The 26,880-nt window shown below is 49.4% G+C and overlaps 1 protein-coding gene and 1 pseudogene across 1 annotated transcript in view; one reads left to right on the top strand and one right to left on the bottom strand.

The window, feature by feature from the left end:
• LOC127461896 (zinc finger protein 493-like) overlaps window positions 1-26,880 on the top strand; it is a 431,778-nt pseudogene that overhangs the window by 53,247 nt on the left and 351,651 nt on the right.
• The window catches only part of LOC127461897 (zinc finger protein 271-like), a 406,813-nt gene that overhangs the window by 35,278 nt on the left and 344,655 nt on the right, over window positions 1-26,880 (bottom strand). The window lies entirely within an intron of this gene.

Consider the following 26,880-nt stretch of genomic DNA (forward strand, 5'->3'; position numbering starts at 1 on the left):
GAAATCTTGAAAATCTTATCCATATTTACACTGATAAAACACCACATGTACTTCCTGGGATACTGCAAGCTTTCTACAGTCCTTGTGGTATGTCTTTACAGAGCAAGAGTGAACATTTTGAGATGATACCATTCTATCAGCAATACTGCAGTGAAATGTAATATCCCACTGAAGCAGAAGGGAAAGAAGACAACTGAGCATCAGCAGCTCTTCCTAAGCAAGATCAGGGGTTTAGCTCCATCTAACTGAGGGATGAGATGTGTCCCTCAGTGGGTCTCTTCCCACTCCCCCACCAGCCCTTCTACCCGACTGCAAGCTCAAAGTTCTAAAAAGAGAAGAAGAAGCTGGAGTGTCAATATTTCCCCGGTGCAAACCCCAATAATCTTTGCTGGGAGCTGACAGGAATTGCTGTTCCACTGCCCTGGGGTATCCTGGCTTGAGGCGAGAGCGCAGCCCCGCCCAGAGCCCCCAACCCCTCTGAGAGCTTTTGTAGGGTCTGTTTGTCCATGTCCCTGTGGCAGAGGCTCCCCCGACACCTGCCCTGGAGCTGGTCCAGCTGCTGGACCAAACAAGGCATTGTCCAGCCTGCCTTCCCCCAGCCCCGACCGCCGGACTGGGGCTGGGGGATATTGTACATATCTTACATATCGTACATATATGTACAATATGTACATATTATATATGTAAGATGTAATATGTAAGATATGTACAATATGTACAATATCGTAAATATATGTTGTTGTAAGATATGTTCAACCGGAACTGCAACCTCATCACCCACCGGCGCATCCACACCGGGGAGAGGCCCTACAAGTGTGGGGAGTGTGGGAAGAGCTTCACCCGCAGCTCTGCCTTGACCCAACACCAACGGACCCACCAGTAAGAGAAGCCCCACCAGTGCCCCGACTGCAGGAAGAGCTTCGGCCGCTACTTCCACCCCGAATGAAGCCCCTGATGGGGAGGCAACCCCTGGAGTCCAGTGACTGTCAGTCCATCCCTTTCCACCACAAAGGACCAGTCCCCTTTCCCAGGGGCAGGTTCTGACAACAGAACCCTTCTTGGGGGGTGTGTGGAGATTCCTGTCTTGGCTGGGGACCCCCCCAGGGTCACTCCTGGAGGTTGAGAGCAGAGATCCCCCCACCAGCGTTGGTCTGGGGGAGTTCCATCTGTCTCTAATTAAAAATTTCTTGTTTTGTGGCAGCTTGAGTAGAATTGCTTCAACAATTGCTTTAGTGTAGAGCACTGTCCTATCTTATCCTGTACTCCTGTTAGTTTTAGTGTATATATTGTGCACTAAGTAATTCTGATGAAGATCTTTTGTCTGATCATTTGTATCCCTAAATAAATTCCTTTTTATCAATAGATCTGATTTGCCATCAATAAAACCTAGGGGACCAAAGTGATTCAGTCACACTTCTGTAATTCCTCTAAACTGAAACTGTTGGCATGATCCAAGGTTGAGATTGGATCCAGCAGCCCCCAGCACCGTACAGTAAGTTGGGAGCTCAGAGGGGCCACCCCCTTTCCCAGCCCTCCTGTGCCCAAAGGCTCCCATGGGACCGTTTATCCCACCACACTACCCCTGCTCTTTTACCCTTCTCCCTGTTCCTCCCACTTTTTCATAGTCCACTCAATCCCCAGCCCCAATTAGGATCACTCTGGGGGTCCCAATCCCCATTTTTCCCCCCTCTCTCACCCCTTCCACATCATCTCCCCACTCCCCAGCCCTCTCATGCTCAGTTTGGGGGTCCCACCCTCCTCTTTCCCCACTCTCCTGACCTCTCCCACTTATTTCCCATCATTCTCAATGGTCCCCCCCTCCACTTTTGGGGGGTCTCACTCCCCTCCCACTCAGTTTGGGGTCCCACTACCCTTTTATCCCCTCTAACCCCCCCTTTTCCCACCGACCTCCCCCTTCCCACCCCCCGCTCACCCGAGAGCTCCTCGCCCGCAGCCGGGTGGGCTCCCAGCACCACCAGTGCCCAGAGAAGTCCCCCCAGAGAAGGGGTTGGGTGAGGTCCTGGGTGGGCTTTGAGTGTGTTTGGGAGTCCTCGGGGAGCTCTAAGAAGGTTTTGAGGGGTTCCCAGCACCTTTTGGGATGAGCTGGGTGCCTACTGAGGGGCAGGTGCCCTCCCAAAGCCCCCCCAGAGTGGGTTTACACGGGGGGAAACAGGGGAGTCCCTATTCCCGATCCATCCCGGAGCCAGTTCTGCCCCCCCCAAACTCGGCTCCACCCCTCATGATCCACCCCCCCTCCCCCACTGCCCCCCAATAACCAGGACTGGGGAGAACTGGGAAGCTTTCCTGGGATCAGGAGTGGCAGCAGGGGAGGGGGGGACACACGACCCCCCAAAATCCTCACAGGGACAGGAGGGGTCCAGGCTGGGCCCGAGGCCCCGGGGAGGGGCTGCGGCCGCCGCCGGCTCAGGAGCTCTGTGGGGAGAGAAAAGGGGGTGACAGCGGGGTGGGGGGTCCCCGGGGGGGCACAGACGCTCTGGGGGGACACACGACCCCCTGGGACCCCCCTCACCTTCTGGCGCAGGTAGAAGCCGAGCCCCAGCGCCAGGGAGACGAAGGCCAAGAGGAAGCCCCCGGCCCCTCCTTGGCAGCAATTGCTCAGGCTGATGGAGCCCGGCAGGGCCGGGGCCGCCGGCGGTGTCCGATCCCGGCGGGAAGCGGGGAGGGCCCGGCGGGGTCTGAGAGAAATAAATCAAGGCAGATCTCTCTCTTTCTTTTACCCTCTGGGCAGTGACCATCAAGAGCTGTCCCTGCTTCGCAGCAGAAGCTCCACACACTTCAACAAAGTCTGTGGAAGAATCTGCTCTAGGAAAGTTGACCCTGGGCTTTTATGGTTATCCAGTGATGGATCTCCAGTCACATCTTCCCAGACCAGTGAGCAGCTGATCTGTCAAACTCTGCTTCCAAAAGCAGCATGTGTGTTGGAAGGTTGGGGAACCAGGTTGGGTTTGGCACAATTCAACACTAAACCAACCCCTTGGCACCAGCAGTAACTCCCCACAGAGAGTTTGCAGTGCTTGCATTCTCTGACGAGATTCTTTTCCAGGTAGAACATCCTGCTACAAGGGGTCTGTTACTACCCACCCCAGAAAGGGGGCTAACCAGGTTCTTATTAATAAATACCTTGGGATGGATTAGAGTGAAATGAAACTAAATAATCAGTGTTTGAAAACATATATATGTAGGGTTTTTTGTTTCAAAGGTAAACAGTTATGTTGCCATTTTGGGTGTTATCATCTCTATCTCTCATCTACAGCAATATGGCAGAAAGAGAACCTTTAGGGAAAATGCATAAGGGAGAGAAAGAAAGACAGGATAAGGGTAAGGGAGAGTAAGGGAAAGCAAAGCTGAGAGTGGAAAGATGTCTATAGTCACTGCCCATGGGGTCCAGCAATGGAACTTGGGAGTTGCAGCTTCCATGTCTGTCAGTTGAAGTGGTGGCCTTGATCCGTTGGGGGTGGGGGAGGGAAGCCCCCACACTCCAAGAAGTTATGAGTTATTATATCCATGGATGGTGTCCCGGGCCATGCCACAAACCCCCAACATCTCCTGGGCCTGCGCAGAGTTCCCGTGAGGGGCCTGGGAAAAGGGTTTTTCCTGCCTTTCAGGATTGGCAGAGGGGGAATGGGCTTTGATGGGCCATCAGAGGTCTAATGCAAAAGTCCTGCAAGAGCCTGCAAGAGTCCCTTGGCAATCCTAGAATGTATAAATCATTAAGTGTTTCGGTCTCTGACAGGTACACAAAGTGTTTCCCCATCCCTCTGCATCATCCACCAAGTGCACCCAAGTCCTTGAGCAGAAACAATCCCATGGGTGGGTTTGCCTTTGCTTGAGGCAGGACTCAACCAAACTATGGAATATGTCCTCCCTAACATATTCCTCATATGGACCACAGGGGTTTTATCCCCTTCAATGGTACGCAGAGGTTCTTTTTGGGCAGGGCCAGTTAGTAGAGTTAACTAACAAGGTTTGTGTGATGCCTTAAAGCTTTCTGGATATTTTTTATTTTAGATTTTAAAAGTAGTTGTGTAGTAAATGTAGATGTTAATGTAGCTGTATTATATTCCACCCTTTAGCATAGTAGTTTACACAGACCCAATCTTATTATCCCATTTGATATCAAACTTTCTAAATTCCTTTAGCCTGTTTAGACTTCTTTTCAAGGTAGAATTGTAGAAAAATACCTATATTGAACAACATCACACCCTAGGCTTGGACAACAAGATCCCACAAGAGACAAAGCAACCTTCAAGCCCAGAACTTTGGAGGCGTTCCAAGGACTGTACGTGCTGTGAAGAAGATAAAGATGAGGAAGAAGGGGTCCCAAAGACCCCAAATCCAATTCCCCAAGAGGTGTGTCAGGGGACAGAACTGGGCAGAAGTGGGGGGTGGAGAGTTCTGGCATTGGATGGACCATCTTCTAAAACTGTAGAACCATTGCCTGGGAGGGCGTGTCGTGTGTGTTCCCCTGGGCCTGTGGGCCTGATTAAAGGACCTGCTCTTTTGAGCTGATCTCAGACACTGAATTGACCTGGAGTTTTATCTCTTGAGCTTACAGCATTAACTAACTAGGTGGCTTTTGCTAAATGCACATCCCAAGGTTTGAAGGTCCCACTGCCCATTGCTTTCAAAGTGGTTTTGAACAGTCCACTCTGCCATTCCACTTTCCCAGAGGCTGGTGCCTGACAGGGAATATGATCCATCCACTCCATGCCGAGCTCTCTGGTCCAGGTGTGCACAAGGTTGTTTTGGAAAAGAGTCCTGCTGTCCAACTCCAGTGTTTCTGGAGGGCCGTGTCTCCACAGGACTTGCTTTTCCAGGCCCAGGATGGTGTTCTGGGCAGTGCTGGGAGGCACAGGGGGTGTCTCCTGCCATCCAGGGGTTGTGTTCACCATGGTCAGCACGTAGAGCTTGCCTTGGTGGGTTTGGGGAGTGTGCTGGGATCAATCTGCCAGGCCTGCCCACATCTTTATTTCAGCCATCATCCCATCAGAGAATGCCAACAGTGCCAGCTCTCATGCAAGCTGTCTGTGAGATCTGAGAGTTACCGGTGGCACCGTGGGAATGGTTTTGGTGTTGGATGATGCTCAAACCAACCTAGTTCACCCAACTCCAAACACACATCCTACTTTTGGAAGTTTAATGGGGCAGAGAAGCTGCTAACTGGTCTGTACATTTGGGAGGAACAGTCAATCCCTTCCTACTAGAGAAGTCCAGTCCCCTTTCATCCAGGCAGGTTGTTCTAACACAGCCCTTCTTGGGGTAGATGTGTGGAGATTCCTGCCTTGGGTGGGGACGCCCTCCAAGGACACTCCTCAAGGCTGAGCAAAAGAAATCTCCCCATGAACATTGGTCTGGCTGAGTTACTTCAGATCTCTACTTAATAATTATTTCTTTTGGCTAACTTTAATAGAATTGTTTCAATAATTGCTTCAATATAGTGCACTATCCTATCTGTACTACTAGTAGTTTCAGTCTTTATACCATCTAGTAAATAATTCTGATGAAGATCTTTTGTCTGATCATTTGTAAGAAAAACTGATTCATTTCATATAAATATTCTCATTTGGCCAATCATTAAAACGTGTGGGACAGAAGTGGCTCAGTCACAATTCTGTAATCCCTTAAATTGAGTTTGTTGACAAAATCTGAGGCAAAGATTGGATCCCTTATTCCTTGAGGCTTCACAGTGTGACAATGGCTCCTTGATTCCATGAGGTTGCACTGTTTCCCAGCATTCTTTGGCTCCATAAGGCCCTGCAGTGTAGCAATGGCTTTGGTAAAAAGTATCACTGAGATTTCCTTAGACTATGAGCACGACATTTTCATCTGCAAAAACAGTGAGTGCCCAGAGATCTCCCAAGATGGGCTTTAAAGGTCTCAAGCACATGAGCACTAGAGAGGGGCTAAGGAGCTGTGACCTCACTGGTGTGGAGACTGAGGACAGTACAGGACAGCCCTCAGGTGGCTTGAAGGGAGGATTTAGAGAAGGTGGATCCTTTTGTCATAGCAGAAAAGAGCACGAGAAAGAAAGAATTAATGGCAAGTGCAGCTGGGGATGTCCCGAGTGGACATGGGGAAAAAGGAATTTCACTCCAAGGAAAACACTGTGCTGCAGCACATCACCCAGAAGGAGTCTGGATGAGCCCAAGGCTTTGTGTGTGCAGGAAGAGCCAGGGAGGACGCAGAGATGTCAGTGCAGGAAGGTGCCAGCCAGGTGGGGCAACCGGGGGGATGACGACAGCCTGCAGGGAAAGGGGCAGGGCATGGACACCGTAGGACAGCCTGGGCTGGAGAGGAGACAGGGATGGGGAGAAGCTGAAAGGCCCTGACACAGCCACCTTCTGCAGGCCTTTGGCCATGGTTGCTGTCTGTGCCCCTGAGGCCAGGAGGAGGGGAGTGGTCCTTGCAGCCCTGGGGCCTCATGGCCTCCTTGTCCCTGCTCAGCAGCCTGGCAGGTGCCACCCCATGGTCCTGCCCTTGGCATTGCACATCCCACATCCCAGTGCCCCAGGAAGAGCCCTGAGGAATGAGGCAGGGACAGGACCTGCCTTCCCAGGGGCTGGGGGTCAGGGCTTGGCCCATTTGATTAAGGAAACAAGTCAAAGTTTATTCAGCATCAGAGCCACCTTTCCCTTGCTTGTCCATCCTTGTCATCACTGTCTGTAGTTTTCTGCTTTAACTGGAACCTGGGGACATGGTCTCAGTTGTGTCCCTCAGTGAGACTGATTAGCACTAAAGGAAACTTTAGTGTTTCAATCTCATTTTGACTTCTTGAGAAGTTGTTTGAACTTCCTCTCAGGGACTGAGTCTCATGTAAATAACCTCAACGTCCCCTGAGGGTCATGAAATGCCTGGGGCTGTTGCTGTGCTGCTGAGCTGGGCCGGGCTCCTGGCACACAGGGAGCTCCTGGCAATCAAGAAGAGCTTCAAAGAGACAACTCTGCTGGTGAGCAGCTCCTCTGCACAGTCCAGCAGGGCTGAGGGCACTGCCTGCAGCACCAAGGGCAGGGGAGTGAGACAGAGAGAAGTTAAAGGCTGTCAGACGTAGAATGATGCTGAGACCTCACTGGGGGAGAATTTTTAACAGACCTTGGCACAGGAAGTCTGTTCATGCAGGGCAATGGGACTGCAGCTTTTGGAGGCATCTGGGAAAGCTGGCACTGCCCACCAACTACAGATTCTGTAAGTGCAACTTGAGAGCATCTGGAGTGCAGAGGAGGAGGACATGCTCAGAGCTTCAGCTCCCTCTCAGAATATTTCCAAGACAAAGATTTTTATAAGGTTAAAGAAATTTCCTGAGATTGTGTTTCCAGTTTCCTACTCTTGAGGAATGGGAGGAATAAATCATTAAGAAAGTATTATTTTTGACAAGTCCCTGAGACATCTGAACTGAGAGTGCTCAGTAGGTCTGTCTGAGCTTCCTAATGTGCTTTCAGCCACTGCTCTGCCTGTGGGCAGCACCAGCATCACCTCTACTAGACCCATCAGGACTAGTCTGAGATGTCCTTTTTGCACCTGCAAACGGAATATGACCCCTACCAGTGCAGCCTGTGGTGCTGGGGAAGGAGCTGAGTCTGCTTAAATCAAATGCCATCGTAAGGACACTTGGTTGTCTCCCTGAGGTTTCCTTCCAAGCTCTGAATTCCACTCCAGGATGGAAACCTGTCCCTTAACATCTCCTTGTTATGTGAAACCCCTGTACAGAAGCACAGTGATGCTAAAACAGTGAAAATGCTGTTCAGTAGGGACCCAGCACTGGAGCTGAAGGAAGATCTCCTAGGAAATCAAAAGGTTGTCTGTGTGTGACATGGGGAGTGTCTGTAGAATACAGCTTTGACTTTGTTTAGATAAGTCCAAGCTTACTGGCCTCTTACTGTCTTCTTCTCCTGTGTGGGAAACAAACACCCAGAAGCAGCAAATGTCCAACAGCAGCTCCATGCCCCAGTTCCTCCTCCTGGCATTCGCAGACAGGCGGGATCTGCAGCTCCTGCACTTCTGGCTCTTCCTGGCCATCTCCCTGGCTGCCCTCCTGGTCAACGGCCTCATCCTCAGCGCCGTAGCCTGTGACCACCACCTGCACACCCCCATGGGCTTCTTCCTGCTCAACCTCTCCCTCACAGACCTGGGCTGCATCTGCACCACTGTCCCCAAAGCCATGCACAATTCCCTCTGGGACACCACAACCATCTCCTACACAGGATGTGCTGCACAGGTCCTTTTCTTTTATTTCTTCATGTCAGCAGAGTTTTCCCTCCTCACCATCATGTGCTACGACCGCTACGTTGCCATCTGCAAACCCCTGCACTACGGGACCCTCCTGGGCAGCAGAGCTTGTGCCCACATGGCAGCAGCTGCCTGGGCCACTGCGTTTCTCCATACTCTGCTGCACACAGCCAATACATTTTCCCTGCCCCTGTGCCAGGGCAATGCCCTGGGCCAGTTCTTCTGTGAAATCCCTGCCATCCACAAGCTCTCCTGCTCACACTCAGGTTACCTCAGGGAAATATGGCTCATTGTGGTTAGTGTCTGTTTAGTGTTCGGTTGTTTCATTTTCATTGTTTTCTCCTATGTGCAGATCTTCAGGGCTGTGCTGAGGATCCCCTCTCAGCAGGGACAGCACAAAGCCTTTTCCACCTGCCTCCCTCACCTGGCTGTGCTCTCCCTGTTTGTCAGCACTGCCATATTTTCCGACCTGAAGCCTCCCTCCATCTCCTCCCCATCCCTGGACCTGGTGGTGGCAGTTCTGTACTCAGTATTACCTCCAGCACTGAACCCCCTCATCTACAGCCTGAGGAACCAGGAGCTCAAGGATGCCCTGAGGAAAATGATGACTAGATGCTTTTCAAGAGCAATAACCTGCCTGTTTTCTTCTGCACAACAGTCATTGTGTAACCATTTACTGGCCCAGCCTGCTTTCTAAAGCTTTTGAGAGTGGTGGTGGGGGCCGTTTCCTACATTTTTTCCTCTTTAAATGTTGTTAACACAGAAATTTATTCTCCATCTCATACCTAATTCACTCTCTCTTTGTTTTGACCCACAATTGTGTAAATGTGAAATCATTCTCTGTGTGCATTTAAACAAAATAAAAGTTTCTGCAGCAATTTCTTTGTTAAACATCCTGCCTTTGTTATTCTGTACATGAGGAATCACAATATCTGAGTAGAATAAAGGTCTTGAATGCTTTTTTCCAGATTCTCCCTCCAACAACTTCCCTGAAGCTGGAGGGCAGTGCCTGTGTGCAGAGGAGAAAGGGTAAAGAGTCCTGGTACAGGAGCACTGCCAGGGAGCAGCAGCTCTTGGCCTTTTCAGAGATGCTGTTTTTCCACTGCCTCCCTCTCCTTTCTGCTCCTTGCCCAAGGCCTGAGTGCTCTGGCAGCTCAGTCCCTGCTGTGTGTCAGTCCTGTGACCATGGGCAGGGACAGGCCCTGGGCACTACTGGGTCAGAGCTGGGCTCCTTAACATCATTTTCATCAGGAAAGGGGATCCCCCTGGGCAGTTCCTGAAGGCTTTGTTCTTTTTGAAAGGTTGGTGTAAAGAACAAGGCCAAGGAATAGACTCTCCAAAGTCTCATTGCTTTGCTTGTTTCCCCATTCAGTCCCTGCAGTGAGAGAAGTGACTCACTGGGGCACTTGAGGGACTGAGGGCTGGTTCAGATGTCCTGTGCTGGTGGCCAATGGCAAATGGTCTCCACATCACCTGCCTGGGGCTCTGCAGCTTGTGAGGGCTCTGATGGCAGGTGAGGACTTGTCTGTAGGAACTCAGGAAGTGCAGGAGAGCACAGAGGATCTGCAGGGACAGCCCGTCCCATCCAGTCAGCAGGGAATGGAGCCTTGGAGCAGAATCCTGCCCAGGGTGGAGTCACCCAGATATCAAGTCCTAAATCTGCCTGTGAACTGGTACAGGAGAGTTCTGCAACCCCAGGGGATGCAGCAGGAACAGAGAAAGGACTCTGGCCAGTGACTCGTCTCACCCGCAGTGAACTCCCCTTGTGCCTCCCCAGTTCAGGGAGGGTTGTACCAGAGCCAGGGGTGGGCTTTCCAGGAGGGTGTCCTGAAGAACTCTCCAGCCCACAGGCTGCATGGAGTGGAGCCCTGCCCTGCCCTTTGTGCCATTGGAAACAGCCCATGGTCCTGCCCAGCCTTGTTCTTGGCTACTGAGCCTTCCAGGACTATGGCAGAGAGTGGAGAGGAGTGATCCCCATCCTGCTGGGTCTGCTCCCCACCCTGACCAGCATGGCCAGTGCAGGCTCAGCCCAGGGTGCCACAGCCCCTCCCTGTGCAGAGCAGCACCTCCAGCTCAGGGCCCTGCAGGGATCCCAGGCTGGGATCTGCAACTGGCCAAGGCAGCCTGGACACACTGACCTGGGCAAAGGGATGTCCCTGCAGAAGAGCAAGGTAGCATTTCTGGGCCTGCAAAGAGGAATCCCTGACACAGAGAAACCTCTTTCTGCAGCCCCCCCTGGGGACAGGCTGCTCTGTCCCTGGGCCAGGACTCTGGGCTGGGCTGGGCAGAGGGGCTGGCACTGAGGGGCACAGTCAGGCTGTGCTGGGCATCTCCTGCAGGTGACACCAGGGCTCCTGCAGTTTCCCTGACCCCCATTTCCTGCTGCCATGGTGAGTGTCCAACCCCTGAGCTGATGGGGATGCTGAGACTCCTCTGTGTCCCCCAAGAGCTGCTGTGCCCCCTTCAGAGGGGCTGGGGCTGTGGGGGAAGTGCCCAGAGCTCTGCAGCACCCTGGGCTGGGCACTGCTGTGGGGCCAGACCAGACTGGGCTGCTCCACCAGTTGACCTCTATAATGAAATCACTTCTAATTTTCTCCTGAAGAACCATGAGAATATGTGTTGTGTCTTGTACACGAAAATGGAACTGTGGGGCAATAAAAAAGGTTTTGGTGTCAGGGATATTGAGAAGGCTGGGCAGTGTCACTGGGAGACCTCTCCCAAACCCTTGGAAAGGCCAGAGCCATCCCAGAGCTTCCTGGGGCCTTGGGAAAGGCAGACATGGAACCAGTCTGCAAACAGGGCAGCAAGGAGGGTTGGCAGAGTTCCAGACTGCTCAGGCTCTGCAGAGAAGGGGATAGGGCAAGTCCTCCTGCAGCCATTCCCAGGCATGGGAAGGACAAGGCAGGGATTGCAGAACCCCTGTGGGAGGGAAAAGAAGGGGATGTTCTGTGCCCAGACTTCAGCAAGGCCCTGGACATGGTCTCCTGTGATCTCCTTAGAGCCAGACTGGTGACAACTGGACTGGACAAGTGAAACATGTGGTGGGTGGGAAGTTGAATGACTGATGAGGGTCAAAAGTCATGGCACAAATTCCTCTTGGCAGCAACTCCCAGTGACATCCATCAGGGACCAGCCCTTGACCATTTCTATGGAACATCTTTATTATGTCTCTGGGTGATGGGATGAAATGCACTTTCCACTCCTTTGTGGATGATGCCAAGTTGCAGCGAGTCTGTGAGAAACCTCGTCTAGTTAATGGTGACTAGGACAAAAATGTGGTCAAGATGAGTGAGTGGGATAAACTTGTCTTGCCATCAGGTGCCCAGCAAGGCTCAAGACAATGAAGAAAAAACTCATGGGTCAGAGGAAAGGAAAATCAAAAGGAGGGAAAAAGACCAAACCCAACCAAACCAAACCCAAACAAACACAGAATGACAGAATATGCTGAGGTGGAAGGGACCCACAAGGATCATCCAGTCCAACCCAACTCTTCCATTGCCATCTGCCCCCACCCCAGCAGGCTCTGGAGCAAAGCACGGCTGAGGTCCAGCACAGCTCTACTCTGACAGAAAGAACCTGCAGTCAGGGACAGGAAGAGGACAAAGTCTTGTTTAACCAACCTGAGGAATAATGGGATCAAAGACCTCCTGTATTCCTGGGCACTTGAATGACCCTGTGGATCAGGTTTGGTAGCAGGGAGGGGGCTGTAGGTTTCCCTTAGGGAAGAGGAGATCAGGAGTTGACTCTGTGTCAGAGAGAGCCAGTTTCAGGTGGCTCCAAAATGGACCAGCCAGTGCCCAAAGCTGAGCCAAAAAGCAATTCCAGAGGCACCTCTGTGATCACCCTTTGGAGAAAGGATAAAATCCAGGGTGCTGTAACCCAGAGAGGAGTGAGAGAAATGTGGGAGAAACAACCCTGAAGGCACCAAGGGGGGTGGAGAAGGAGAAGCAGTGAGAGAGAGCCTTGGTGGGCACCTGGCAGCCAAAAGCCAAGCCCCAGCCCTGAGAGCCACAGCTCAGCCCAGCACAGAAGCTCCTTTAGGTCTGGAGGTTCTTTGCAGCAGCTTTTTGCAGAGCTGCCAGATGGGCCATCAAAGGAGATGCTCAGCTGAGTCTGAAACCTGGGAGATCCTTGTCAGCCTTGGCTCCAGTAGAATGATGGAAGAGTTTTGGTAGGAAAGGATCTTTGACATTCATCAAGTCCAACCCTCTGCACTAAGCAGAAACATCCACAACTAGATCACATTGCTCAGAGTCCCATCGAAGCTGCCCTTGAACATTTCCAGGGATGAGGCATCACCTCTCTTGGCATCTGTGCCAGTGTTTCACCACCCTCAATATAAAAACTTCTTGGTTATATCTACTTCAAAGCTACCATTTTTTAGTTTAAAATGATTTGTCCTATCACACCATATCTAGGCCCTACAAAATGTTTTTCCACATCTTTCTTAGAAGCCTCTGTGGTGGTGCATCCTCCCCCCATTCTCCTCAGGCCTGGTCGATGATCTCAGGAATTCCTGACAAGCCTTGACCAAACCAGCTGAGCAATGAAGAGCCCCTGGACTGGACCAGGGGTGTGGGGAAGTGTCCCTGGACTGGACCAGGTGCTCCTGGATGATACAGGTGGGAACAATCCAGAGTGGAACAGTTGGGGAACACAGGATAATCAGTCATCCCATGAATGCCTTGGAACATTCCCTGCCTGAATCACAGCCCAAATGGAACAGTTTGGATACAATTCCCAAATATTTTGGAAACTCCAGTCATTCCTGACACCAGGATGGAAATTCAGCAGATAACTAAAGCCAGTCCCCTTGGGAGCCCACAACCAGCGGGGCTGAGGGAGGCCCTGGCAGCTCCCCAGCACCTCCCTCTCACTGGGACACCTCTGGCAGCCTCTCCCAGCTCGGGAACCCTCCAGTTTGCAACACTCCAAAGACCCTCCCTGATGCCCAGGACAATTCTGATCCCCCTCAACAAACACTCCTCCAGCTGTGACCCTTGTCTGTTGGGAAACACAAAGGGATTTGGGGGAGTGTTTCCCTGACAACAAGGAGAATTTGGGAGAGGGACCTTTGCGCACCCAGCTCTTGATGCGTCCACACATCTCTGCCTGGGTGTGGGTGTGAATTGACTGTGGTGGGAATGTTGTTATTGTGAATCTATAATTCAGTCACTGTTAAAATTGTGGCAAATGCTATTGAACCACTTGATAATTGTTCAATAGGTCAATGATTAAGTGCTACTAATGTCTTTTGCCCCCTTATCTTTGGATCAAAATCCTTTGCACCCTGACCCAAGACTCTGTGTAAATCATTCTCTTTCATCAAAAAATATATTTTTTTCATGACGTCCACTTTAAAATCTTCCTCCTTAGCTAAACTACAAAACAACTCCAATTAGCTGTAGAAATCTTGATGACTTGAAGACAATTAAAAGAAAGGGAAATAATTTGTTTTCCTGTGTTTTAATGGTCCCACAGTGTGTTTGGAGTTGCATTAGCTGTCAGTCCAAGATGGGCCATGTCAGAACTGGTGAGGTTGGGGGGTGAGGAGCAAGGTTGATCATCCAGGGTCAGTGTGGATCTCCTGAGGAGACACTCAGCATCAAGATCACTTGAAGAACACCTCTATCACCTCTTCTCTGAACTAAAAAATAGCCATCATTGAATTAAAACAAAACAAGTACAAAATTTGAAGACTTGTTTTGAAATTGCCTTGAAGACAATTAAAGGAAAACAAAAAGATCCTGAGGGATTTCTGGATTTTAATGAGCCCCACGGTGTGTTTGCAGCCCAGCCCATGGTCCTGAGGTGCTGAGAGAAGATTGAAGCAGCTGCTGAAGAAGTCAGAAGCCAAACTGCAAGTGCCTTGAAGCATTGCTGGGCCCCACTGAGGGCAGGCACTGCCAAAGCCTCCCCAGGGACTCCTTGGAGCAACTCCTTGGAGGCCAGGAGTGCAGGCAGACAAAGGCTCTGGGCAGGCCCCTGCAATGCTGAGCAAAGCCTGCCTTGGTTTTGTGGAGCACAAAGGCCAAGGCCTGAGCCCCAGGCCCTGGCCCAGCAGATCCTGTCCCTCCCGGCTGGCTCAGGGCTGTTTGGGGGGCACTGGGATGGCAGGGGGAGGAACAACAAAGGCCCAAAACTGGGCAACCCCTGCCAGGCTCCTGAGGGAGGGGCGAGGCAGAAACCAAGTGCAGAACCTGCCAGGAAAGTGTCTTGTGGTGGCCTGAGTGGCAGAGGCAGCTGCCAGAGGCAAGGGGACAAAGGCCTGGGTGCCTTTGGGCCTTGCAGCCCTGCCAGAGCCCTTGGCCATCTCTCCTGCAGGCTGTCCTGCCCTGGCCCTGCTGCTGCTCTGGCCTTGCAGGCTGCACACACCCCTCCTGCTTTCCCACCCCCTCCCAGCAGCATTTCTAGACCCTCCCTGATGTCTCTGCACCAGCTCTGGCTGTTCCCTGGAACACAAAGCCATGGGCTGATCCTGACTCCCTCTGGGTGACCTCTTGCACCACAAGGGTCCCCATTGAGTGATATTTCTTTTTCCTCACCTACAGTCTGAACCTTCCATGCTACTCTTTGTGGAGATTTCATTTTATTTCCAATATGGAGAAAAGCTCCATCCTGTCAGATCTCCTCTAGACCCTCTCCAGTTCTTCCTCATTCCTCCAGAGTGGGGAACCTCACAGACAGACAGACCAGTCCAGATGTGGTGACCCCAGGGCTGAGTCCAGGGGGGTGACAACTCCCTTGTCTGGGTGCCCACACTCCCCCCAAGGCAGCCCCATGTGCAGTTGGCCTTAAATCAAGGGGCCATTCTGATTCTTTGTAATGTCACGGAATCAAGTGGCACCGTGACACTGCAGGGCCTCATGGAACCAAAGGAATGCAGGGACACTGTGGAATCTCATGGAACCAAGGGACCATTGTGACATGTGGAGTCTCTTTGGAACAAAAGGAACCCTGAGACATCTCAGAACCTCGTGGAACCAAGGGGCCACTGTGCCTGCCCAGAACTCCATGGAATCAAGCAGAGCCGCTGCCTCCCCCCCGCCGCCGCACGGACCGGAGTCGCCGGCTCTGCCCCACTTGGACACCTCTGGAATCAGTGTGTTCTTGGGCAGCACAACTGATCTCAGACCAGAGAGTTTCCCACATTTTGCTCCTGTGCCAGGAGGGCTGTGCTGGGCAAGGATGAGGAGGCTGCAGAAAACAGTGGCACTGGGGAGGGGAGAGGAGCAGCTGGAGAGACCTTGTGCCTGCACAGACTGGGCAGGAGCTGCCCCAGGATGGCAGCTCTGAAGCACTTCCAGGATGTCCCTGTGAACAGGAGGGGAAGACTGGATCTGAAAATGGAACCTGGAAAGCAGAGAGCAGGAGTGTCATGGTGACACTGCAGGGGAGTTCCAGCCCTGCAGCAAGGTCACAGAAGAATTGACCCAATACATGCACTGCCCTCAGAAGATCCCACAGCATTCGGGAGATGCTGTAAAGTAGCCCAGTTCTGCTTCAGAAGTTCCCAGGGCCTGTCCCTGCCTGTGCTCCAAGGGCTTCCAGCCCACAGGACTGTGCTCAGAGAGCACTCAGGCCTTACAGCGAGAAAGGGGCTCAGGAGGACAGTGTGGAAGTGAAAGAGAGCAGCTCTGGAAAGACCAAGCACTGCTGCTCCCTGGCAGTGCTGCTGGGCTGGGATTATTGTCCCCTCCTCGTTTGCAAATACCCCCTGTCCTGCAGTGTGCTGTCCTTTAGGAACATCTAAGAAGAAGGGTCTTGGACAAAGAAGGCACTGCAGGGTCCTTTATTTTGTTTAAATACTCAGAGAGCACAATTCATCATTTATACATCTCTGGGTCCAATTCAATGGGTAGACACTAAATTAGAAGGCAGATGCATAATAATATTTCATTGAACAGGAAATTATTGCCAGGAGAACATGATGACCTGCAAGAAAAACCTGAGCAGGAAGGCTGGACCATAAAGGAGTCCCATTCTGAATGCTACACCCCAGAAAACAGGCACTTTATTGCTCCTGAAAAGCATCCAGTCATCATTTTCCTCAGGGCATCTTTGAGCTCCTGATTCTTCAGGCTGTAAATGAAGGGGTTTAGTGCTGGAGGCACCACTGAGTACAAAACTGATAGTGCCAGATCCAGAGATGGGGAGGAGATGAAGGAGGGCTTGAGGTTGGAAAATGTGCCAGTGCTGAGGAACAGGGAGACCACGGTCAGGTGAGGGAGGCACGTGGAAAAGGTTTTGTGCCGTCCCTGCTGAGAGGGGATCCTCAGCACAGCCCTGAAGATCTGAACATAGGAGAAAACAATGAAAATAAAACAACCAAATCCTAAAGAGATAGTAAAAGAGAGAAGGCCAATTTCCCTGAGGTAGCCTGAGCGCGAGGAGAGCTTGAGGATGTGTGGGATTTCACAGAAGAACTGGCCCAGGGCATTGCCCTGGCACAGGGACAGGGAAAATGTATTGACTGTGTGCAGCAGAGAATAGAGAAACCCAGTGGCCCAGGCAGCTGCTGCCATGTGGGCACAAGCTCTGCTGCCCAGGAGGGTCCCGTAGTGCAGGGGTTTGCAGATGGCAACGTAGCGGTCGTAGCACATGACGGTGAGGAGGGAATACTCTGATGAAATGAAGAACAGAAAGAAAAAAACTGTGCAGCACATCCCATGTAGGAGATGGTTGTGGTGTCCCAGAGGGAATTGTGCATGGCTTTGGGGACAGTGGTGCAGATGCAGCCCAGGTCTGTGAGGGAGAGGTTGAGCAGGAAGAAGCCCATGGGGGTGTGCAGGTGGTGGTCACAGGCTACGGCGCTGAGGATGAGGCCGTTGACCAGGAGGGCAGCCAGGGAGATGGCCAGGAAGAGCCAGAAGTGCAGGAGCTGCAGCTCCCGCCTGTCTGCGAATGCCAGGAGGAGGAAGTGGGTGAGGGAGCTGCTGTTGCACATTTGCTGTTCTTTAGCACAGGGTCTGTTCTGAAAAGGAAAAGAAAGCGAACAATTAAGACAGCCCCCTCTCAGCAAAGCCAGTGCAGTTTTCAGGGAAATCCCCTCCAAGTCAAGGCATTTCTTTTCTCTGGTTTGTGCTCTCTGAGGGTGCTGTGAGGAGCAGGAACTCTGCCCATGTGCTGCCAAGGACTCAGCTTTGCTCTACTGCAGTGCAGACATGGAGCTGGTTTGGGACAGCTCTCATGATCACAGGGGATGTAACATGGAACACAGTTTTGATAGAAAAGTTCAATTCCTGTGCTGTTGTCTTGGAGCAATTTGGGCTGCAGAAGGGAGGCACAGTGTATCCTTAAAATAATTTTGACTGGGTTTTTTGTCTACGGTCATAACACCTGGGGTGTGTTTTTTCAGGGTAAAATTTTTCTGATGACAAATCTGACGAGTGCTGAGACAGGACAGGCAGAAGGGCTGAGCTCTCTGTTGCTTATTGCAGAGCCAGGAGAGCTGCAGGGCCTCTCAGCCTGTTTCCCATCTGCCCTGCACTTTCCCTTGGGTGCCTTGAAGATGACTTCACACACAGATTCATCTTTAAAAAACCCACCAAGATCTGTGCTGAGAGCAGGGCAGCGCTGCTTGAAAGGGCAGGTCTGTGAAGTGCCCCCTGTGCCAGCCCAGAGGTGCAGCTGTGCTGGACAGAGCAGGACAGGAGCCCTTCCCCAGAGAAGGCAAGGGCTGGCACAGGAGAGTGCCCACCCCCAAGGGAAGGCTCAGCACTGCCCAGGATCCTGTGCTCATTTCTGAGACTGCCTGAAATATTCATCTCTGAGAGTAAAAGAGTTGGAATTTCAGTGCAGCCTCCTGACCTGAGAGAACAATGTCTCTGCTACAATGCCTAAGCAGGAAACACACCTCAGGACTAATTCCTTTCCTGTAGCCTCTTTCTTTTGTGAGCTTTGCAAAAACTTCTCCATTCAATATGGTGTAGTGGTGTGGAGCTGTGAGCAGGTCTGACCCTGCAACAGGAAGACATGGAAAAGATCCTCCCTCACCTGCCAGGTTTGCTCCTTGCCCACAGCCCTTGTGCCCCAGCCCTGGCAGCAGCTCCCCGGGCTGGCTGAGAGCTGCCCCTGGCAGGCAGCAGAGTCCCTGCCCAGCACAGCACCCTGGGCTGCAGGACCCTGCTCTGCCCCACAGCCCTGGGCACCCCTGGCTGCACCCCTGGCTTCACAGCTCTTCCAAACTGCCCCAAAACAACCCCTGCTCACCCATCCCATCAGCTGGGGCTGGGCCAGCTTTAGGAGATGCCTCCAGGAGCTGCCCCTGCACTGCCCTGCAGCCACAGACTCACCATGTGCAGCCCTGCCAAGATTCCTCCTGCAGGGAGCTCTCAGCCATCCTACCAGTGCTGAGCCCCTTGAAGCTCTGTCTGTGCCCTGCTGGTGTCCCTGAGCTGCCCTGGCAGTGCCCTCAGCCCTGCTGGGCTGTGCAGAGGAGCTGCTCACCAGCAGAGCTGTCTCTTTGAAGTTCTTCTGGGTTGCCAGGAGCTCCCTGTGTGCCAGGAGCCCGACCCAGCTCAGCAGCACAGCAACAGCCCTGAGGCATTTCATGACCCTCAGGTGGTTTGTAGTTGTTTACATGAGACTCAGTCCCTGAGAGGAAGTTCAAACAACTTCTCAAGAAGTCAAAGTGAGATTGAAACACTAAAGTTTCTTTTAGTGCTAATGAGTCTCACTGAGGGACACAACTGAGAACTTGTCCCCAGGTTCCAGTTAGAGCAGAGAAGTGCAGACAGTGATGACAAGGATGGACAAGCAAGGGAAAGGTGGTTCTAATGCTGAACAAACCTTGACTTGTTTTCTTTTAATCCAAAGAACCAAGCCCTGACCCCCAGCCCCTGGGAAGGCAGATCCTGTCCCTGCCTCATTCCTCAGGGCTCTTCCTGGGGCACTGGGATGTGGGATGTGCAATGCCAAGGGCAGGACCATGGGGTGGCACCTGCCAGGCTGCTGAGCAGGGACAAGGAGGCCATGAGGCCCCAGGGCTGCAAGGGCCACTCCCCTCCTCCTGGCATCAGGGACACAGACAGCAGCCATGGCCAAAGGCCTGCAGAAGGTGGCTCTGTCAGGGCCTTTCAGCTTCTCCCCATGCCTGTCTCCTCTCCAGCCCAGGCTGTCCTACGGTGTCCATGCCCTGCCCCTTTCCCTGCAGGCTGTCGTCATCCCCCCGGCTGCCCCACCTGGCTGGCACCTTCCTGCACTGACATCTCTGCGTCCTCCCTGGCTCTTCCTGCACACACAAAGCCTTGGGCTCATCCAGACTCCTTCTTTGTGACATATTGCGCCACAACACTGACCTCAGAGGGAAATTTCTTACTTCTTGTCACCAGTCTAGGCCACCCCAGCTGCCCTTGGTGGCACTAGTTCTTTCTTAGGCTGTTTTCTGACAGGAAGAAAAGCTCCACCAGCTCTCACACCCCCCTTCCAGACCTCTCAGGCTACTCCTCTACTGTCCTCAATCTTCACACCCCTGACCCCTGAGTCCTCAGCCTCTATATACGGGTCATGTGCTTGAGGCCCCTGATTCCTTCCTGGGAGATTTCTGGAACCTCTCCAAGGTTTTGGAAGATGACAATAGAGTGCTCTGATCCCAGGAAACACAGAGGGACACTTTTTTCCAAGGGTTGTCTTGGCAGAATGAGGCACAATCTCTTTAAACTTTCTGGCACAAGGGAGCTCTGAGCTCTGGGTACGGAGGGAGGTCCAAGTGCCAACCACTGGAGTGGGAGCTACAAATCATCAGGGTTTGTGTTCTTTGGAGGGCCAGACACTGGTGAGAGTGGGGTGTGTGTGTGTGTGCACATGGAAGGACTTGAAGGGCACAATGAACTGTCTCAAAACACTGTCAAAGCAGGAAAATCCCATAAGGCACCACAACACATAAGCACTGGTGGCAAACAGGAAGGCCTTTAATTCCAAGGCCTAAAGGGAGGTGAAGCTTTGGAAGTAGCCCACAGGACAGAATTGCACTGTGCAGAGTGTGGGAAAGAGTAGAGAGCCCCAACAGGAAGCCAGGGCTGGTAAGGCAGGTCTGGGGAACCCATCCAGACAAAGATTCCCACCTGCAGACTGGAAGCACACCGGGCGAAACTCCCACTGTGGCAAGCTGTGGGAAAGGAAGCAAGTCCTTGTAGATGTGCCAGCCCAAGCTGTGGGAACAGCATCTACCCCCCTGAATACCCAGGGCTTGGGCTGTATAAAAGTGATAGCCCAGAAGCACAACTTGGGGACCCTCCACCGAGCAGAGCAGGGTGAAGAAGGACCGGTGGGAGCCTCAGGGATCTCCATGGTGTGATACATTTACTTCAGCTCTGTCTCTCTCTGACTGGCTTCCCACCACGCCCTTCTTCTCTCTCTCTCTTTTTCTTTCTTTCTTTCTTTCTCTGTCCCTCCTATTTACTGTTAAATCAAACCTAGACTGCTGACTTTGGCACATGGTCTCCTTTGCAGCTGAATTTGGGCAGACACATCTTTTCATAATGGGAACCTGAGAGTATCCATGAGGTTTTACAGTGTGGGAATGGCCACTGGATTCCATGAGGTTCCACAGAGTCACAGGGTCCATTTGGCTTTGTAAGGTTCTGCAGTGTGATAATGGACTCTTGATTCCATGGGTTTGCAAAATGTCTCAGGACTCCTTTGGTTCTAGGAGGCCCCACATATCACAGTGGCCCCTTGATTCTATGAGGGCCCGAAATGTCTCAGGGCTCCCTTGGTTCCATGAGGCCTTTCATGACAAAATGAATCCTTGGTTCCATGAGGTTCCACACTGTCCCAGCATTCCCTTGATTTCATGAGGCCCTGCAGTGTCACAGTGGCCTCTTAATTCCTCGAGTTTTCACATTGTCACAATGCTCCCTTGGTTCCATGAGATTGCCCAGTGTCCCAGGGCTCCTTTGGGTCCAGAAGGCCCTACAGTGTCACAATGGCCCCTTTACTCCAGGAGGTTCCACAGTGTCCTTGCTGGAACACACAGGGTTGTAATGTTGTCACCCCTGCAGAGCTGCCTCCAGCTCTGGGCTCCAGCACAGGAAGGACATGGACCTGTTGGAGTGAGTCCAGAGGGGATCAGCAAGAGGATCAGAGGGATGGAGCAGCTCTGCTATGAGGAAAGGTTGAGAGAATTAGGATTGTTCAGGTTGAAGAAAAGAAGGCTTTGGGATGACCTAATTGTGGCCTTCCAGTGCCTGAAGGGAACCAACAAGAAAGATGGAGAGAGACTTTGGAGAAGGGCCTGGAGTGACAGGACAAGGGGAATGGCTTCACACTGAGAGAGGGAAGGGTTAGATGGGATATTAGGAAGAATTTCTGGACTGTGATGGTAGTGAGATCCTGGCACAGGTTGCTCAGAGAAGTTCTGGCTGCCCCATCCCTGGAAGTGTTCAAGACCAGGTTGGATGGGGCTCTGAGCTCTGAGTCTAGTGGAAGGTGTCCCTGCCCATGGCAGGGGGTTGGACTGAGATGCTCTTTAAGGTCCCTTCCAACCCAAACCATTCCATGATTCTGTGACTGGTGGGGGATGTGGTGGTCGGAGCCGACGGGCACAGAGACCCCAAAATGATGGAGTTTTCCATTCTGGGTGGAGGAAGGAGGGGGCAGAAGAACTGACACCCTGGATTGCTGGTGGTCAGAGTTTGTCCTGTTTGGGAGACTGACTGATCTGGGTGTGAGTGTGGATGTGCTGGAGGGCAGGAAGGCTCTGCAGAGGGATCTGGACAGGCTGGATCAATAAGGCCAAGTGTCAGGGCCTGCCCTTGGGTCCCAACAACCCCCTGGAACGTTCCAGGCTGGGGGCAGAGGGGCTGGAGAGCTGCTCAGCAGGAAGGGACTTGGGGGTGCTGCTTGACAGGGGCTGGATATGAGGCAGAGTGTGCCCAGGGGGGCAAGAAGGCCAAGGGCATCGTGGCCTTTGTGGAGAAGAGTGTGGCCAGCAGGAGCAGAGAACTGATTGCCCCTCTGTGCTGGGCACTGGGGAGGCCCCACCTGGAGTGCTGTGTCCAGTTCTGGCCCCTCAGTGCCAAAAGGCCCTTGAGGGGCTGGAGCGTGTCCAGAGAAGGGACCGGAGCTGGGGAAGGCTCTGGAAAACATGTCTGCTGAGGGACGGCTGAGGGAACTGGGTTGGTTGAGTGTGGAGAAGGGGAGGCTCAGGGGGACAAATAGCTCTCTACAAGGCTATTTGTGAAGTGGCTTGTTATTTTTATAATCTGTGTATATAGATACATATGCCTTGTATTTCTGGAAAATAAATCCATTTCATTCAATGTCCCATTTCACCAGTGAGAACCTGCATTAAACTTTGATTTTATTTTGTACTTACTGAGTTTGTAGCATTAATGGTTGGGGATCTTGTAGAACTCACATTTGACAACAGTAACAGCAGGAACAGGAGACTTCACGTATTTGTAGAGGAGATTTTTGGGGCCTGTTTCTTGGTTTTGGGAACACAAAGGCTGATGCTTGGCAAGGATAGAATATTGTTATTGTAGTGTAGGTCACATCTTTATGAATTGATGGATGTCCTGCAGCAAACAGGGCTGATGTGCAAATGTGTGTGTCAGTGTGTTCTGGAACTTGGTTGTGTAACTGTCTGATGGGATCTGTGAGAACTAAGAGTTGGTGTTTAGAAATGATCTCATCATACCTGAAGAACAACAGAGCATATCTGAAATCCCATGGGAATTTTCACCTTAGATGGTCAAACCCACAGATATTGCACAGTCTGTCACAATGAAGGCAAGACCAGTCTGATGATAATGAGGGGACTGAGCCTGTGAGACCCAGGACTTGTGTTCCTGATGTTAAATCCTGAAATGTCTAAAGCTGAAACTTTTAACTGACCTGCTCTTCAAAAAATAGCAAAATTAAAGATTAAAATTAAACCCTGCAGTGTCAGGAGCAGATCTTGGCTGACCTGCATGTTCCATGCTAAATACAAAATTGAGCACTTCAGTCATAATGGTCTGCACCTTTCCTGGATTGCCCTGATGCTGTTTGTGCTGAACAGGCATTACAATAAAGGCAGTTTTACCTGTCCCTTGTTTACTTTCCTGAGCTCTTTGGAGCTGTCTTTTCTTGTAAGAGCAATATATGGTTATCTGTGTTTGTCTGGTGGTAATTTCTCCAGGGATTTGTGTACAGGACGGGGCCTGAATTTCTTGGGTGGTTTGCACAGGTTCTTTGATAACACATTCCCTGGTGATACTTGAAAGTTTTTTATAAAATGTCTTTTGTAGCATATGCTGTCATCTCTAATGCTTGTTTGTTTGTTTGTTTTTCATTCAGGGATGAGACCTGTGTAATACTCACAGGCTAATGCTTGGTCCTTAGGATTTCTTTATTATTTTAAATTTTAATTTATTAGGATTTCTTTATTCTTTTTAATTTTAATTTATTAAGATTTCTTTATTCTTTTTAGATTTAAATTATTAGGATTTCTTTATTCTTTTTTATTTTAAATTATTAGAATTTCTTTATTCTTTTTTATTTTAATTTATTAGGATTTCTTTATTCTTTTTTATTTTAATTTATTAGGATTTCTTTATTATTTTTAATTTTAATTCAAGTGCTTTAGTATCCCATTTTCCCTGCAGATGTCTGGAGGAATTGATTTGCTCACTGTAAGCAAAATAGCTGCTCTTGGTTGAAGGGCTTGGTAAGTTGTTCTTCCTTAATAACATTTACTTTTTAGCTTTTTAAAAAGAGACCTTCACAAAGGTCTGGCTTTGCACAAAATGATCTGTAATACCAGGATGGTTTTCTGCCTGTTTGGTTTTATTTATTTTTAAATTAAACTGTGAGCTGATAGACTTCAGATCATTCCTCACATAGTCAAAAAACACAACATTGGCAGGCTTGAGTAGAAAAATTAAAATTAATAATTAATAATTAAAAAATTATTCATCTCTACTGGATGAATACAGGAACAGAATCTTTTCCAGTTTTCCTTAACTAAAAGGAATTTGGTCTTGACCTTTTGTTGTCCCTGCCACATTTTGTGACTTTGGACCAGTTTTATCACCAAGTTCAGTCCAGAAGCAAAAAAGTGGAATTCATGAATTGGAGGAATTCAGTTTTTAATGTGTGTCCATGAGCTTAGTTTTGATGCTTTTTGGCAAGTATTGAATCTCTTCTGCTCCTGGGCTCTGTGAGTTTTATTACTTGTTCCTTCAGAAGTCTTTAACTGTTTTTCCCACTGCAGGTCTGTGTAGAACAGCAGATTTCTTGCCATGTTTCTCCTTCCAGCTCTTCCTCAAAACTCTTCCTGTGCCATCCACTGACGCCTTTCTAGCCCCCAATCATCTGCTCGAATCTCTAAAACATGTGACTCGTGTTCCATTTTTATATTCATCTTCACATGACTCCTGAATCTTTCTGTGTGCATTTTTGTTTGTTTTCTCACTGGGTTGTAAATGAGCTGTTGTCACATCTGGTTTCTTGGGTAGGACTTTGGCCTTTCAGTTAAACCCCGAGTAATTCTTCCCTCCTTTTCTGGTTTCTAATCCTTACCTAAAGGAAGGGGTTGAATGTGAAAGCCTTAATTTACTTAGTGAAACAGTTGTCTACAAAAGAAGTTGCTTCAAATACCAATTGCAAAAGCATCCAAATTTGTGGATCCTGAAAGATCCAGTATTGCCCTCTCTGGTTAGCACAGATAATGTTTAGTTGAAACACTGATGTTTATTTTCATTTTTTTTAAGAGAAGAGGGAAAATACTTGAAAACACTTTATTGAAGCTTTATTGAAGTTGACATACTTTGCTTAATGCAATAGAGTTTATTATTTCAAAATACCACCCAAAAAAGAGTGCATCTGTGAATAAAGTCACATCTTACCAGGAATTCCTCTCTAAATGTGAGAAACCTGGCAAACAGCCTTAGCTAAAAATACCCAAACCTACATGAGTTGTGCTTTGACTGCTGTGCTTACAGAACATCTGATGGTGATAAAATATAAATATGTAAAAAATGTTTAAATAAAACAAATGTTTAAATAAAATGGTATCCAAATAGAAATTCAAATTCCTATGCCTTATATATATATAAAAAATATAAATAAAAATATAAAAAATGTTTAAATAAAAAAAATTTTTAAATAAAATGGTACCCAAATATAAATTCAAATTCCTACGCCTTAAATATATAAAAAATATAAATACGTAAAAAATGCTTAAATAAAATAAATGTTTAAATAAAATAAATGTTTGAATAAAATGGTACCCAAATATAAATTCGAATTCCTACACCTTAAATACATTAAAAAACCATATAAATAAAGGTATAAAAAATGTTTAAATAAAATAAATGTTTGAATAAAATGGTATCCAAATATAAATTCAAATTCCTTTACCTTAAATATATTAAAAAATATAAATATATAAAAAATGTTTAAATAAAATAAATGTTCAAATAAAATGGTATTCAGCAAAAAACTGAAGAGAAAACCTTTGTAAATTTTGTTTCAGAATCGCTGCCTTGAACCTTGGGTCGAGGTTGGGAATGGTTGGTCTCCCTTGGCAGGGAGGGTCAGTACTCTTTGTCATTCTGACATGACTGCCCAGGTCCCTGATTTTATCGTGGCCAAAATACGGGGCTTGGAAACCAAAGCAGGAGCTGGTAGAGAACAGCAGCTTGAAAAATGGGCTGATGCCTAATTGATGTGGCAGAAGGAATGAAAGACTCGTGACAGCTAAGAAAAAAATTGGGCTTTTCAGTGCCTACCTCAGGTTAGGATGACTGCCTGTGTCTTAGTGGAGGAAGATGTTTTTGTAACTTTATTGAAACTTGTTAGTAAAATGTGCCTGAATTCCTAAGGAAACAACCACTGTGAAATCTTTAAAACCAAATGGAGATTTCCAAAGTGTAGAAGTTGATATTAATATTTTGGCCATTCCTGTGGCATCTTTTTGCTGTATGAATAACTTTGATAACAAGAACATGTCCTTAATTATAACACATTATCAGGTCTGTTTACTGCTAATTATTTTACAAGGTTGAGAGAAGAGTTTAAGATGAAAGTTGTGGGGTTACTTGCAAAGTTTTTGGTACAACCGATGCAGTTGAACCTGGTAGGGAAATTTGCCCTTAAGTTGGTTTTGGTAGATCTCATGAATGTCTAAGGCAGAGGCCAACCCAACTGGAAAGAGCCTTTCAAGGGTGACTAAGATGTAACTAAATTACCTTTTTGAGAGGTGGGGAAAGCTGATGTCATGAATTAAATTTCCTTATGTTAAGTTTAGTAAAAATATATTAATATATAAATATTAAAATTATTTTAATGGTCTTATTTATGGGGTTTTCACTGTGCTTATGTTAGTACTTCTGAGTGTTTGATTGTGACAAAAATGGACAGCTTTGTGGTTTGTTTTTTTTATTTTTCATGTTTTGATACTTTGGTCAAGGCATTAACATTAAAACATCATTCAAAATTTTAATTAATCTTCAAACACCAAAATAGATTTGAAATGAGGTTAATGAGAACAGTGGGGGGAAAAAACCACCCGAGCCCAAAAGCAAAACAACCCCAAAAACTGTTTATTTTTCCATTGTATTTTAAACAAGGAAGTCTGTAGAGCAGCAGAAAACAGGACACGTGGGCAGGTGTGAAAGTCAGACTGGGGCTTGTTGCACTGGTTCC

Source organism: Manacus candei, unplaced genomic scaffold, assembly GCF_025592945.1.
Source record: "Manacus candei isolate 608988 ecotype Guabito, Panama unplaced genomic scaffold, ASM2559294v1 h1tg000115l, whole genome shotgun sequence".
Classification (NCBI taxonomy): Eukaryota; Metazoa; Chordata; class Aves; order Passeriformes; family Pipridae; genus Manacus; species Manacus candei.